This window comes from Bidens hawaiensis, unplaced genomic scaffold (assembly GCF_021521415.1).
Source record: "Bidens hawaiensis isolate Kalapana, Puna unplaced genomic scaffold, B.hawaiensis_p1.1 tig00028703_1, whole genome shotgun sequence".
Taxonomy (NCBI): Eukaryota; Viridiplantae; Streptophyta; class Magnoliopsida; order Asterales; family Asteraceae; genus Bidens; species Bidens hawaiensis.
This window is the reverse complement of record NW_027505127.1, coordinates 144,034-156,483: the sequence shown is the minus strand read 5'-3', so window position 1 is coordinate 156,483 and position 12,450 is coordinate 144,034. Positions and strand designations below refer to the sequence as shown.

General features: G+C 32.8%; 1 pseudogene; it reads right to left on the bottom strand.

Moving 5' to 3' along the window:
* Nucleotides 1-5,394: 5,394 nt before the first annotated feature.
* On the bottom strand, nucleotides 5,395-9,996 carry LOC143610908 (uncharacterized; annotated as a pseudogene).
* Nucleotides 9,997-12,450: the final 2,454 nt, after the last annotated feature.

Sequence of the window (12,450 nt, the reverse complement as noted above, 5' to 3'; positions counted from 1 at the left end):
TACCGGTTCGTACCGAAATGAGCCTACCCCCTTCCGTACCGAATACGTTAGCCTTAGCGAATTGCGTACCCGAACCACGTACCCTTACCGGAGCGAACCACAAATTAGGTAACTATGGGTGGGACCTCGAATGTACGTGTAATTCTTTCTCTCTTGCCAAACTGATAATATAAAAATAACTAATAATGAAACGTTATTTGTAAAATAAAAAAAATGAATAATAAGCGTCTTAATATAAATATATTATTTGAAAAAAAAATAAATAATAAAAAAAACATTATTTGTAAAATTAAAATATTACTATTAACTGTGTATTTTAAATTGGTTTGCCAATATAATTAAAAATAATCACTAAAAAAACATAATAAGAAATTAAAATAAAAATTATAAATACAAATTTTAATTTATTTTTTTACATATAAAATTAACTGATACAATTATAAAAATAAACAAAATTATGGAGCATCAGATTTGCACCCGGAGCCATCTTTTTAATTAAAAACAAAAAAGTTAAATCATATTCGAGTAAATAAAAATGTATGGGCCATTTTGTCCAATTAAAAGGTCAAAAATGGCTATTTTGGTAATTTTATCCTTTTTGACCCATTTGAAGTAGGGTTGGGAATTTATGAGACGACACGCCCTAGCATATAGTTAGCGGTTTGAGTTTGGAACAAATAGAATAAAATCCATGTTTCGTTTCACATAATGAAATGGAATTAGAATTGAAATTTGCATAGGATTTGGAATTGGAAAGAATTGGATTTGGAATCTGAACAATCCAATAGAAATTGCAATTGGAAGGAATTGAAATCCAATTCCATTCTTGATGTGTTCGTTTGACTCATTTCTCGAGTTTTTTTAACAAGGATAACGACGGAAAAAAATTTAGTTTTTTTTTTATAATTTTTGTTTTTTATTTATATTTTGCGTTATGATTTTTTTAATTATTTTTAGGGGGTTTTCTATTAAAATAAAAAACCCCTCAAAAAAATATTTAAAAATAATAATAAAAACTTCATAACTCAAAATATAAACCAAAAATAAAAAAAAAAGTAAAAAAAAAAAAACTCGAGAATGGAGTCGAATTGAGCTGACCCAGACGACGAACCGAACACGAACACACCCGAAACGTCTACCTATCAAAGATTCCTATGAATTTACTTGAATTCCTCCACATTTTGGAATGATTTGGAATTCCTTTATTTGAAGGAATTGAATTCCAATTCTTTGGCAACCGAATACACCAAAATGGAATTAAGATTCCAATTCCAACGAAACAAATACGCCATGTAATGGGATTTTAATTCCAATTCCTTTGAATTCCCACGAATTATCCTTTGAATTACCAAAGGGTGTTTATGAACTGGTGTCTAGTACCTTCTATGTATATCAGTTATCACAAGTAGTTCTTTTTCTTTATCATCAGTTGCCTCTAGCTGCAAATAAAAGATAATAATATATTAACAAAAACTGTAATCAAGTTTTATCTCTTTGGTTCGACCATTTTATGTTTCTTTAGCGAACATGATTCATTTTTATTAAGACGGCTTCTATATGCAAAACCTCTTAAAAAATTATGCAAATATGAGTTTTTAGTTTTTACATGTAAAAATATTTTTTTTACATGTAAAACACATGGTTTCCTGGTTCACAACTTTTTTGTGGTTCCAAAATAAACCTACCCCGTATATTTATTTATTGTAAGAACAAAAATAAAAAACCTAAGTCACTTAATTTTTTTCTATCAGTGGTTTATATTTTTATAAACTTATTATATACAAACGTCTATGTTATGTAGATAAAGAAACCATAAAATTATTGTTTATATGTTTTTTTTCATATTTAAATATTACCCACACATATGTAGGTTATGTGTCTACAAATGTGTAGTATCTATAAATAAACAAACTTAGTTTATATACTTTTTAGAATGTTAAAAGATGAATGAATTGCATTTCAACCATTTTGTTACATTTATTATTATTTTTTTTTAAATTGGAAAAAAAATGTTTTTTATGTTCTCACAAAAATATACCTTTCGCATAGGACCCTCCCCTTTGTGTGTACATAGTGGAGGACTCCCAGTAAAACCACTTTTAACGTGAAAACCACTTTTAAACAAATTTTTTTCAATTATTTCTTATATTATTAATCTTTGTCAAAACCAGCACTTTTAAAAACTACTTTTTTTTTCAATAGTTATATAGGCTATTTTTAAAAATAATTTATATATATTTTCATGTGCTTTAATCAATTTAATAAACAAACGTAAACAAGCATATTTTTTAACGAACCAACGTTTAAGTGTTTGCGTTCATTCCTTTGTTCCTTCTGGTTAACTTAAATGAACAAAAACAAACAGCCATCATTCGTGTACGTTTGGTTCGTTTACAACCCATTCTTTAGGTAAAATATAATTAAAAAGAAAAGAAAACAAAAGGAGTCAAATGGCTTGTTTTTACAATATACAACCTCCTAAGTAGTCTGTTATTTATTCTAGTTTCTGTACTCATATTTAACAAAATAGTTATATATATAAAAAAAAATTGAAAGTACGTTTTCAGTTGATCGTACTAAAACCCGCCCGTTTTGACACACCATGTACTTCCGGATTAATGGCCATTAAGTAATGCATAAAGTTCTCATATTTGTCAACAAAGGCAGTCATCTATTAACTGGAAGTGCTACTTACTCCCAAAGACATGATTTGTTTCATTACTTCATACCTATAATACAGTGTCAAGAATTATAATGCTACAAGAAGTGGTATTAAGTTGACTGATGATTTTATTATAATTTTTTGTGATCTGCTAATCTAGCTATAAACTTGGAAAGTTGATTGACCGGGACAGATTCATACCGCAAATTTTTCTAGTTTAGCGATGTTGGCTGCTGTGCATTCCACGTCTATGCTGCTGTCGGCTGAAGACAAAAACATATATGAGTAACAATCGTAGCAATTTTGATCAATTTACTTATAAATGGGTTGATTCGGTTATGTTTAACTCTAACCATAACCGGTCAATCCAAAACAAAAAAAGGGTCAAACAGGAAAGCCTCCCAACGGGTAATTTTAATATATAAACTTATAAATTATTATAGACAAACAAATTGCTTATATAAAGTTTTACAAATTTGGACGATAAGTGTTCCTAGATCAACCTAACCCGACCTTTTCCACCCGTGCAACCAAAAAAAAAAATCCCCTCTTGACCCGTGTATGTTTTGGCCCGTTGCCCAACCCGTCCATGCCCATTGGTGTAACAAAGTATAATTATAAAGATAGTTATACCCCGATCTGTAGCCTCACCTGTAGAGAGTTGCATTGCCGAACTTGAAATGTCATTCTATAAGAGGCAATAGTAAACTATTATTATTATTATTATTATTATTATTATTATTAAAAAAAGAAAAAGAAAAAAAAAACAATAAACACTTGTTAAACTGACAAATACCCTTTGGAGATGGGTGGTTTGATTTTGTGTTACAGAAGTAGCATCCACTTGAGACAATTGAGGGGCAGGTACATGTTCAATTATTACCTGCACGCGGTATAGAAGAAATAAAATAAAAATAAAAATGTAAAAAAAGCAAGACGAAGATCGATGCATCATTTCAACTTCTTTCTAATAAGCTCAGCAATGCTAACCCAAAAGCTATAAATATGGGCTAATATTTACCAGACGTCAAATGGGCCGATTTGAAAATAAGAAAACTGGACATTATATGATCCATCTGATTGCTTGCATTTATTATTCAAACAAGATCTAATTACACATTTTGGTAAACAAATCGAACCTTTTTTGGTTGACCGGTTCTGAGCTGAACCTATTTTGGTGAGACCACATTTGACCCAAACCAAATTTGAACCCGTTTTTCCTAATCATCCTGTTCCGACCCGAACCTAGTACGAAGGGTAGGTAATTACAAATAATGTCATGTAATATTGTGTTACAAGGAGGTGGCAATTTGGCCTATCTAAATATAAGCGGGTCGATTCAGTTAACAAAATGCAGCTGCGGATGTGATGTGTCAAAGGGTCAAACGGGCAGAAAGGCTCAAATTGTATTTTTAATATTTTCCAAATTGTACTTTTTAATGCATAAAATCTCGTAAATTGTTATTGAAGAAAATATTATCGGAAAGTATAACTTTTGCCATCGTATTTGGCATGCTAAATATTTTTGGAGACATAATATTTTGGACCAAGTGTTTGGATCAACACAACCTGATCCGACACGTTTTGACCCGTGCCACAAATAACCCCTTTTGACCTTTTACCCAACATGTCCGTACACATGGACACCAGTTTCACATGAAGGGTCTGGGTATAAAATCTCCTAAACCATTGTACCAACAACTTTTATTGAAGCAATTAAACTTTTGTGACATACTAATTATTCACAAGTTGAATTTGAAATATTGGAAAACAAGTGTTTTGGACCAACCCAACTCGCTCACCACATTTCGACTCGTTAAACCCCACAAGTCCATTTTGCCATGGGTCTATGCACATACACTTTACCAAAATAAATAAAAGCATAAATTACAGTTTCTGTCGTTGATGTATGGGGTAACTTGCAAATCATGCCCATCAACATCTAGTTAAGACATCAAATGTCTCTGAAGTTCATAAGTTGAAACACTTTTCTTCATTTCCACTAAATGGTGTTAACTTTTTATGTTAGTTTTTAAAAGTTTCAAGTTTGCCTTGGTTTAAAAAAAGCAAACAAAAGAAGTTAGCACAATTAGTTGAAAGGACATAAAGTGTGACAACATATAACCTTTAGCAACACTTTCTTTTACCTTTCGAAGTTAAAGGGCAAGTTACCTCATACATAAAGGATGAAAATTCAAATTTCATATATGCTTTTAGATGAATAAGCAAGCAGGGTATACTGATACCTGCATGTTCGGGTTCTTTGGCGGTGAAGTGGATGAAGCTACCTACAATAATAATAATAATAACAACAACAACAACAACAACAACAACAATAATAATAATATTTGGTAATTACAATCTAAACGCACATGGCGATCTTAAAAAAAACTTACCTTGTCTGTTTCGGGATCCTCAGAAGTAACTTTAAAACGCCCTTTCTGTTGAATAACTTGGCACTTTGATTTCTCATCTTGTTCATCACTATTTACTGTTACACCAGTATTGCAATTTTCATTCTGGGAAGATTAGTTGTGCAAACTTGTCTCTCCATTGGTAGAACTCTCAAATTTGCCTCTGAAAATTTAAGGTCTAATAATTGAAGAAGATAATAATATAAATATAATACATATATATATAAGTTTCAAGATATATATGCAAATGTATTTTAGAACTTCATATAATGCAAAACATATATAGCATGGTAATGTATAAAATGGTGTATTGGTGTATTAAACTGAAGTTAACATACACAGAGGATGTTGCAGTAGAGTTGACAGCTGGAGCAGATCCTGCAATAAGTTCAAAATTAGTTATAAAAGCAAAAAGAAACAAGAAAAAAAAGAATGGTATTATTATTATTATTAATAATAAATCAAATATATATATAAATATATATGTATATGAAGGTTATTAACATACCAAATCTGTAGCATTGTTGGAAACCGAGTTCCCTAACTGATCTTTGTCAGTTATACATTCTTCATCCGGAATCTTGTTACATAAACGAAATTGCATTATTGATGAACTCAAATTAATTAGAATGGTTATTTCAGTTTTTATTTAAGTTAAACAACAGATAGTCAATATTGCCATTGATATATAAGGACCTAATTTTAGGACATTAGTATAAAGCACAATACCAAGGAAGCCTAAGCTTTCAAATCTTCAATGTCAAAGTCCCAACTGCTAATCCCTCTTTTGTATTCATTCTAGAAACAAGTTTTACAAATTAAAACATCATTAGGGGAGTAGAAACTAATAATCACAAAACCACATCAAACAGCCCTTTAGAAGTTAGACGTGTAATATGTTTTTCCAAACATCAAGCAGTAATAAATGTGACAAATAAACTAAGAATCAGTTCCAAAACTTCTTTCAAGCACTCCCAAAAAAGAAAGTACAGTGCTCGTTATTGGGTAATATGTCCGTTTATATTCATTTGTGTTTGTTTGTCTTCGTTTGTGTCCGTTTGTGTCTGTTCAAAAAGTTAACGAACGCACACGAGCAACTTCATTTCCTTAACGAACAAACAGAAACATGAAAATTCATGAACCGTTTGTTTACAGCCCTAACCATACCTGTGACATTTCTTCCTTTTGTCCATCTGGTATTTTCTTTTGCACGAGCATATATTCTTCCTTTTTCTATTATACCAACAGATCAATTATAGTGAAGATGAAAATAACATATATTCTTCCATTTTCTATAAACTCATAATGATCCCGATCATCAATTCATCATCATCAACTTTAGTGAGGCTCAATGATGATAATAATGATAATGATGATTATGATAACAACAACAATAATAATTAGAATAAAGGAACCTTCAATGCCTCAAGGCCATCGCCAAGTGATGGCATGCCTTCCAAAAGCTTGCGTGCAATAAACTCATTGGATCTAGCTTGTTTGAAAAAGGAATGCTTAAGTAGCTTCTTTGAAGTAGGACGTTTCGAAGGATCTTTAACCAAGCAACTTGCAATCATCTGCTTAAAAGACTTTGAACATATAGCAAACAACACTATATCAGGCAATATGATCGATCATTAAGTGGTAAATTAAAATTACACTCCGCCTATTAGATTACCTTAGAAAACTTCTTGTCCCTCTCATAATCAAGACCAGGAGGTGCGTTTGCAACGTCATGAGCAAAACCTATCATTTCAAAAGTCATTGAAGTTTTGATTACTTACTTATGAATATAAAACCAATCAATCTGATGATGAGTTGATCTAAGAGTTGACACACTCTTATTTGGACCAGATGGACAAGAGGAAACATGGCAAAAATGGGCCAAACTTCAAATGAGCATAATTTGGGCAAGGAGTTGAGTTAAGAGGCCCATAACCAGTTAACGGAAGGATGAGTCAGATCATCTTCCGTTGCATAAACCATTTATTGACATAATTATTGAGTTACGAGGCCATAACCAGTTAATTATTACAGTATTCAGTTTATAGTTTCTAATTTCGAAAATTTGACAACGATGCCAAATTAAAACTCATAAAATAGGGCACCTTATGAAATAGCTCAGTGAGAAATTAATCAACTTTCTCTAAAAATTTTATCTCGATCTGTTTCACATGTAAGTAAAAGATGGATGCACCTTCATTGAAGGATATTTTGAGAAAGGAGCATGACCATGAGCAAGCTCCAGAGCTGTTATGCCAAAAGACCAAATATCAGCCCTGCAAAGTTGTTAATGAATATATATTAAAGTTTACACTATTTGGGCCTTGAATTGATGAAACATAAAGAAAATCACTAACTTGAAATCATAGCCATGCAGTTGTTCCATAACCTCAGGTGCCATCCTATAAAAATGTAAGGCCGCGGTAAGTATAAATCCAGATAAAGGCATGCATATACACGGTCATCCGTTATTAATTAAAAGGTGTTTGCATATAGTATTTATGCAAGTATAAATAAAATTATATACCAGCGTGGTGTTCCAACAAATGTATTCCTCGTGCGTTGTCTATCACCAGAATTAAACAGGCAAGCAGAAACACCAAGATCTCCCAGCTTGATTGAACCTCGCTCACAGATAAGAATATTTCCAGCCTATTTAAACAGCCAAAAAAATGAACATGAAAACACGGTTTAAACCTCTATGCAAAGTAGAAGTGGTTTCAAATTTAAAATTAAATAGCATAGTGATGCGCGTGGAAAACAAATATGCTTGCAACCCTTTAACCGATCATCTTCGATAAATAATGGATGAAAGGTTGATCCAAGAATTGCAGGACTCTTAAGACACTTGGATTTAAATAGAAAAAAGAAACTCACTTTTACATCGCGATGAATGATACCATGGTCATGAAGATACACGAGTGCCTTTAATACCTCGCGTAGTATAGTTGCAATAACAAGTTCCTCAAAACCCTCAGGATGTGCAGACTTCAAAATATGGAGGCAAGAACCACCAGGCATATAAGGCATGACAAACCATACATCATGGTCATTAACAAACGAACAATGTGATTTGAGAACATTTGAATGATCAACCAGGAACATTGTCTGAGCTTCGCGTGATATATTGTTCTGATAACATAGTAACAAATGAGCAATGATACAACTAATGTTTATCAATCAAACATAAATTGGTTCCTACAAAATCATAAGGCAACCTGATATAACTCACGAAATACTTTAATCTGAAAGTGAACGGATACATAATTCAAAAAACTATCCAAGTCGGACTGAAATTGAAACCTATAGCAACGAATTATGGCGTTTCATGACTCATTTACCAGAATTTTTTCTTAATCTTTAATCATTGATCATAAAATAGGACGTAGATAATTTCATTGAGTAGATATTTGATTATCAACATGAAAATAACTCTACAAAGTTCAAAGTATTCTCTCATTTAATAAACTTCATGTTAATATAGTCGAAAAGCCTAATGTATAACTTCTTTCAACTTATCGCAACGAGATGAAATAAACTAAGTAGCTACTACCAAATGATTCAAGTAAACTTGCAATCTATAGTTCTATCAAAGTGTGATGCTAAAGAGACACCACCCTCAAATATGTACACTAGTTTGACTATTACATCACATGAGCTTTATTATGTCAAATCAAGTATGTACACTAGGGCCATGTCTCCTCATACGAGTCATATGATTGAGAGAAAACGGTCATACATGTTGTATATGTGCCAACAGAATTGAGTTATTTGGGTTCGTGAAGATTGACCATGCGAAATGCTACTTTTCCAATATGAGATATTCATCCTAGTCACTACAGGCGTTTTATTTACTTATTTTATTCATTTTTTTTTAAATATGAATAATTTTCCATCACTTTTTTTATAGTATTCCTTAAGTTCCATAGGCTTGAATGAATGGAATTGGGATATGGATGGCATATAATAAAATAAAGCCACTATGAGGTTCTCTTTTTCCTTGTTCTTGGATCCTTTATATCATCATCATCATCATCGTACTCAGTATATCCCACCAATAGCAAAGCTATGGTAGTTTCTGAGGAGGGTAAGACGTAGACAGCCTTACCTCTACCCTATAAGGATAGAGAGGCTGCTTTCGGTGAGACCCCCGGCTCGATAGTAGTTTTGCATCAAGCCTTGGACATAAGGCACATAGCACTCAATCATCGGGACACCGGCTGATCGGTGCATGTACCCTTGTCTTTCGGCTATCAACGCCACTACATGATGCCTGATTAACCGTCCGTCACTTTTAACGTTATTTTCACGAGATTAGTAAAATAACGTCAAAATTAGTGCAATTTCACTTTTGCCCACCCGAGGGTTCACACATATATACATCATATCTTGGTTTTAAATAAGGTTACCTTCATTTTAACTAATTGCATTTCATAATAGGTACATATCATACGAACCGTATGATTTGGCAAACCCCACCCAATAATAGAGACTACTATAGGCACACCATCTGACTTCATCATACCAGTATGTATGATAGGATGAAAATGGTCATACGGGGCGTAGTCATATTCTGTCAATAATACTACACTTGTAAATAATACTACACTTGTATGATTCTACTCATATAGCCCGTATGACCATTTTTCCCATGTCATACAACCACACGGCCGTATGAAGCATTCAGTGGTGTCTGGATAATGTGTCCGTGTTTAACATCTCCCATAATAACAAGGAACTAACTGAATTTACCAAATCGATGCTGCCACGTTCAAAATCGAGAACTTTAATAGCAACAATGTCATTGTTCTGGATGCACTTGGCTCGAAAAACCGAGGCGCTGACACCTTGCCCAACCTCCTCATACAGCTCATAATACTGTGCTCCCACTGGATACTTCTTCTTCTCCATTTGCCTCAATCGCAAATCAAATAACAAATTAATAATTTAACTCTATTGAACATCAAACACCACGCAGATCCTGCCCTCAGGACGACGTCGAATCCGAATCCTACGATAATTTTTCTTCATAAACACATGCAACACAGCCATTAGGTTAAATTAGAATGAAACTGAGAGATTAAATTTTTACGTAGAAGAATGGAAAGACTCACAGGAATTGATTTTCTGTTCATGTTTGTGAATTAATAACGGCAAAATCAATCAAGCGATTGCGTTTTGTAATGGCAGATGATGATGATGGATGAACGGAAGAGAGATTGAGAGAGAGACGATTGCATGATGGTATATCACCACATGTTATATGAACTTGGAGTCTAGGGTTGTTGGGGTAAAAAGTAATTTTAATTTAAAAACAAGAGGTAGGGTGTAAACCTTCCGCTCGGGCTCGACTAGGCTCAAGCTCGGTTGATTTTGACTTACGAGAGCTTGAGTTTGGCCTGTTTCGAGTTTTTTTTTTCAAAGTTTGAACTTAATCAGCAACGACTCCACCAATACGAAAAAAAATTGTGCATCATTCGCATACCGGTGGCAGCTTGATGATTTGTTAATTATTTATTAATTAATTAATATACGTTTTTGTTCTTCTTTGTGTTTTGAGGAAATTTAAAAGCGATCTTAGGCTAGCCTTGGATCGAGCTCGTGTGCGATAATTTAAATGGGCCAAAGTTTGGCTCAAGCCCGGATTTGCAGTGTGAAATTTAAGTATAGAAGTGGTTTTTAACTTTTTATGGAAGTAATCCAATGGAGATTTAATTTCAAACTACAAATTACAACATTTTTGATGTTATGAAATAAATAATTGAAAGAAGCAGACAAGCTTTATTGCATAACTAGAATGGCATAGTATAGTTTTATCTATATGTTGTGACGTATAGTTGGAGGAATGATAGTTTCAGGTTCACAGATTGAATTGCCAATAACTTTACACTAATAACTTTGACCCCTGAACTATCTTTAGCTTCCTTAAACTATCTAAAACTTAAAAACAAACAAAGAGAACAAGTTAAACAAGTATACATGAAATTGTTTGAGTTAACGCACCCAATAGTGTTTTAACATCTTCACGTATGATCGGTTCCGCCGCAACGCGCGGGGTGATAAATACTAGTTTGTATACATAAGATGGTATAATGTGCTTTTGGAAGATATGAGAGAGCCACTAATATAAGAATGTAACTAAAGTTAATACTGTATCAAATTAGGTCATATCTTCCAATCGATGGTGTCTTGTTATAAGGAGTTTTCTTTTGTTTTTAGAGGTTCATGGTCCAGGACTCCAAGTCACATGATGGACATTAGTAGTACATTAGTATAGTATTATTATGAATAGATTTGAATGTTGTTAAAAAAATAATAATAAATAAAAAGCTAAACTTAATATGGTATTTTGTAATGAGTCCACCGTCCGCCACCACCACCGTCTACCACCACCGTCCACCACCCACCACCGTCTTCGACCACCACCCACCACTACCACTATCACCATCCAGCACCCCCACCACCCACTACCACAGTTTGTACACCACTAACAATTTACTTTAACAATTTACAGACATTAAAAAACAAACAGTTTTCTTCTTGCAGACTGCAAAAGTTTGATCAACCTATTCTTTTACAGATTTATGCAGATATGGTCCGCAGTCTGCAAACATTTTATCTATGAAAAAACAAGCAGCACCTAAACTAACTTGAAGGGCATGTCAACTAATATGTATTATTTTTTTTAAATGTTTAGAGTCAAAACTATTTTAATTACGAAAATTGGTTTTAAATAATTTTAATTATGTTTTTATTGGCAAATAGCAGTCTCAATTTCATATTTGGCTGGTGGCAGTACCAACTAAAGGTGTATTTTTTCTCAATGGTCCGCGACTAACGGATAGTTAACTTCGTTAGTTTGCTGCTTATGTGGCATGCCTAGCGGACCGTTGTAAAAAAAAATACACCTTTTCGGAACTATTATTTATCATTACAGCATAGTTGGGATTATTTAAAACCAATTTTCTTAAAAAGAAACAGATGATTATTGTCATGCAATACTTACCACATAGATTTTTATTGACAATTAGGCGTGCCACATAAGCATTAGACTAACGGATATTTAACTTTGTTAATCGCAGACCGTAATACACCCTTTAGTTTGTACCGTTACCAACCAAGGGTGAAGTTGGGACTATTATTTTTCAATAAAAAATAGTTGATATTATTTAAAACCAATTTTTTTTATTTAATTATATATATTTAAATATTTCTTTATTACATATATATTAACAATACGTATCAATTTTTTCAGTAATAAACTAAAGGAGTTTGAGAATGTCATTTTTGTACTTCGTAGTAACCTAGTAATAAACTGCTTTGAAGGTATTTTGTGATTGAAATCGTTTATCGTGTGTCAAATTCTCTATTGAA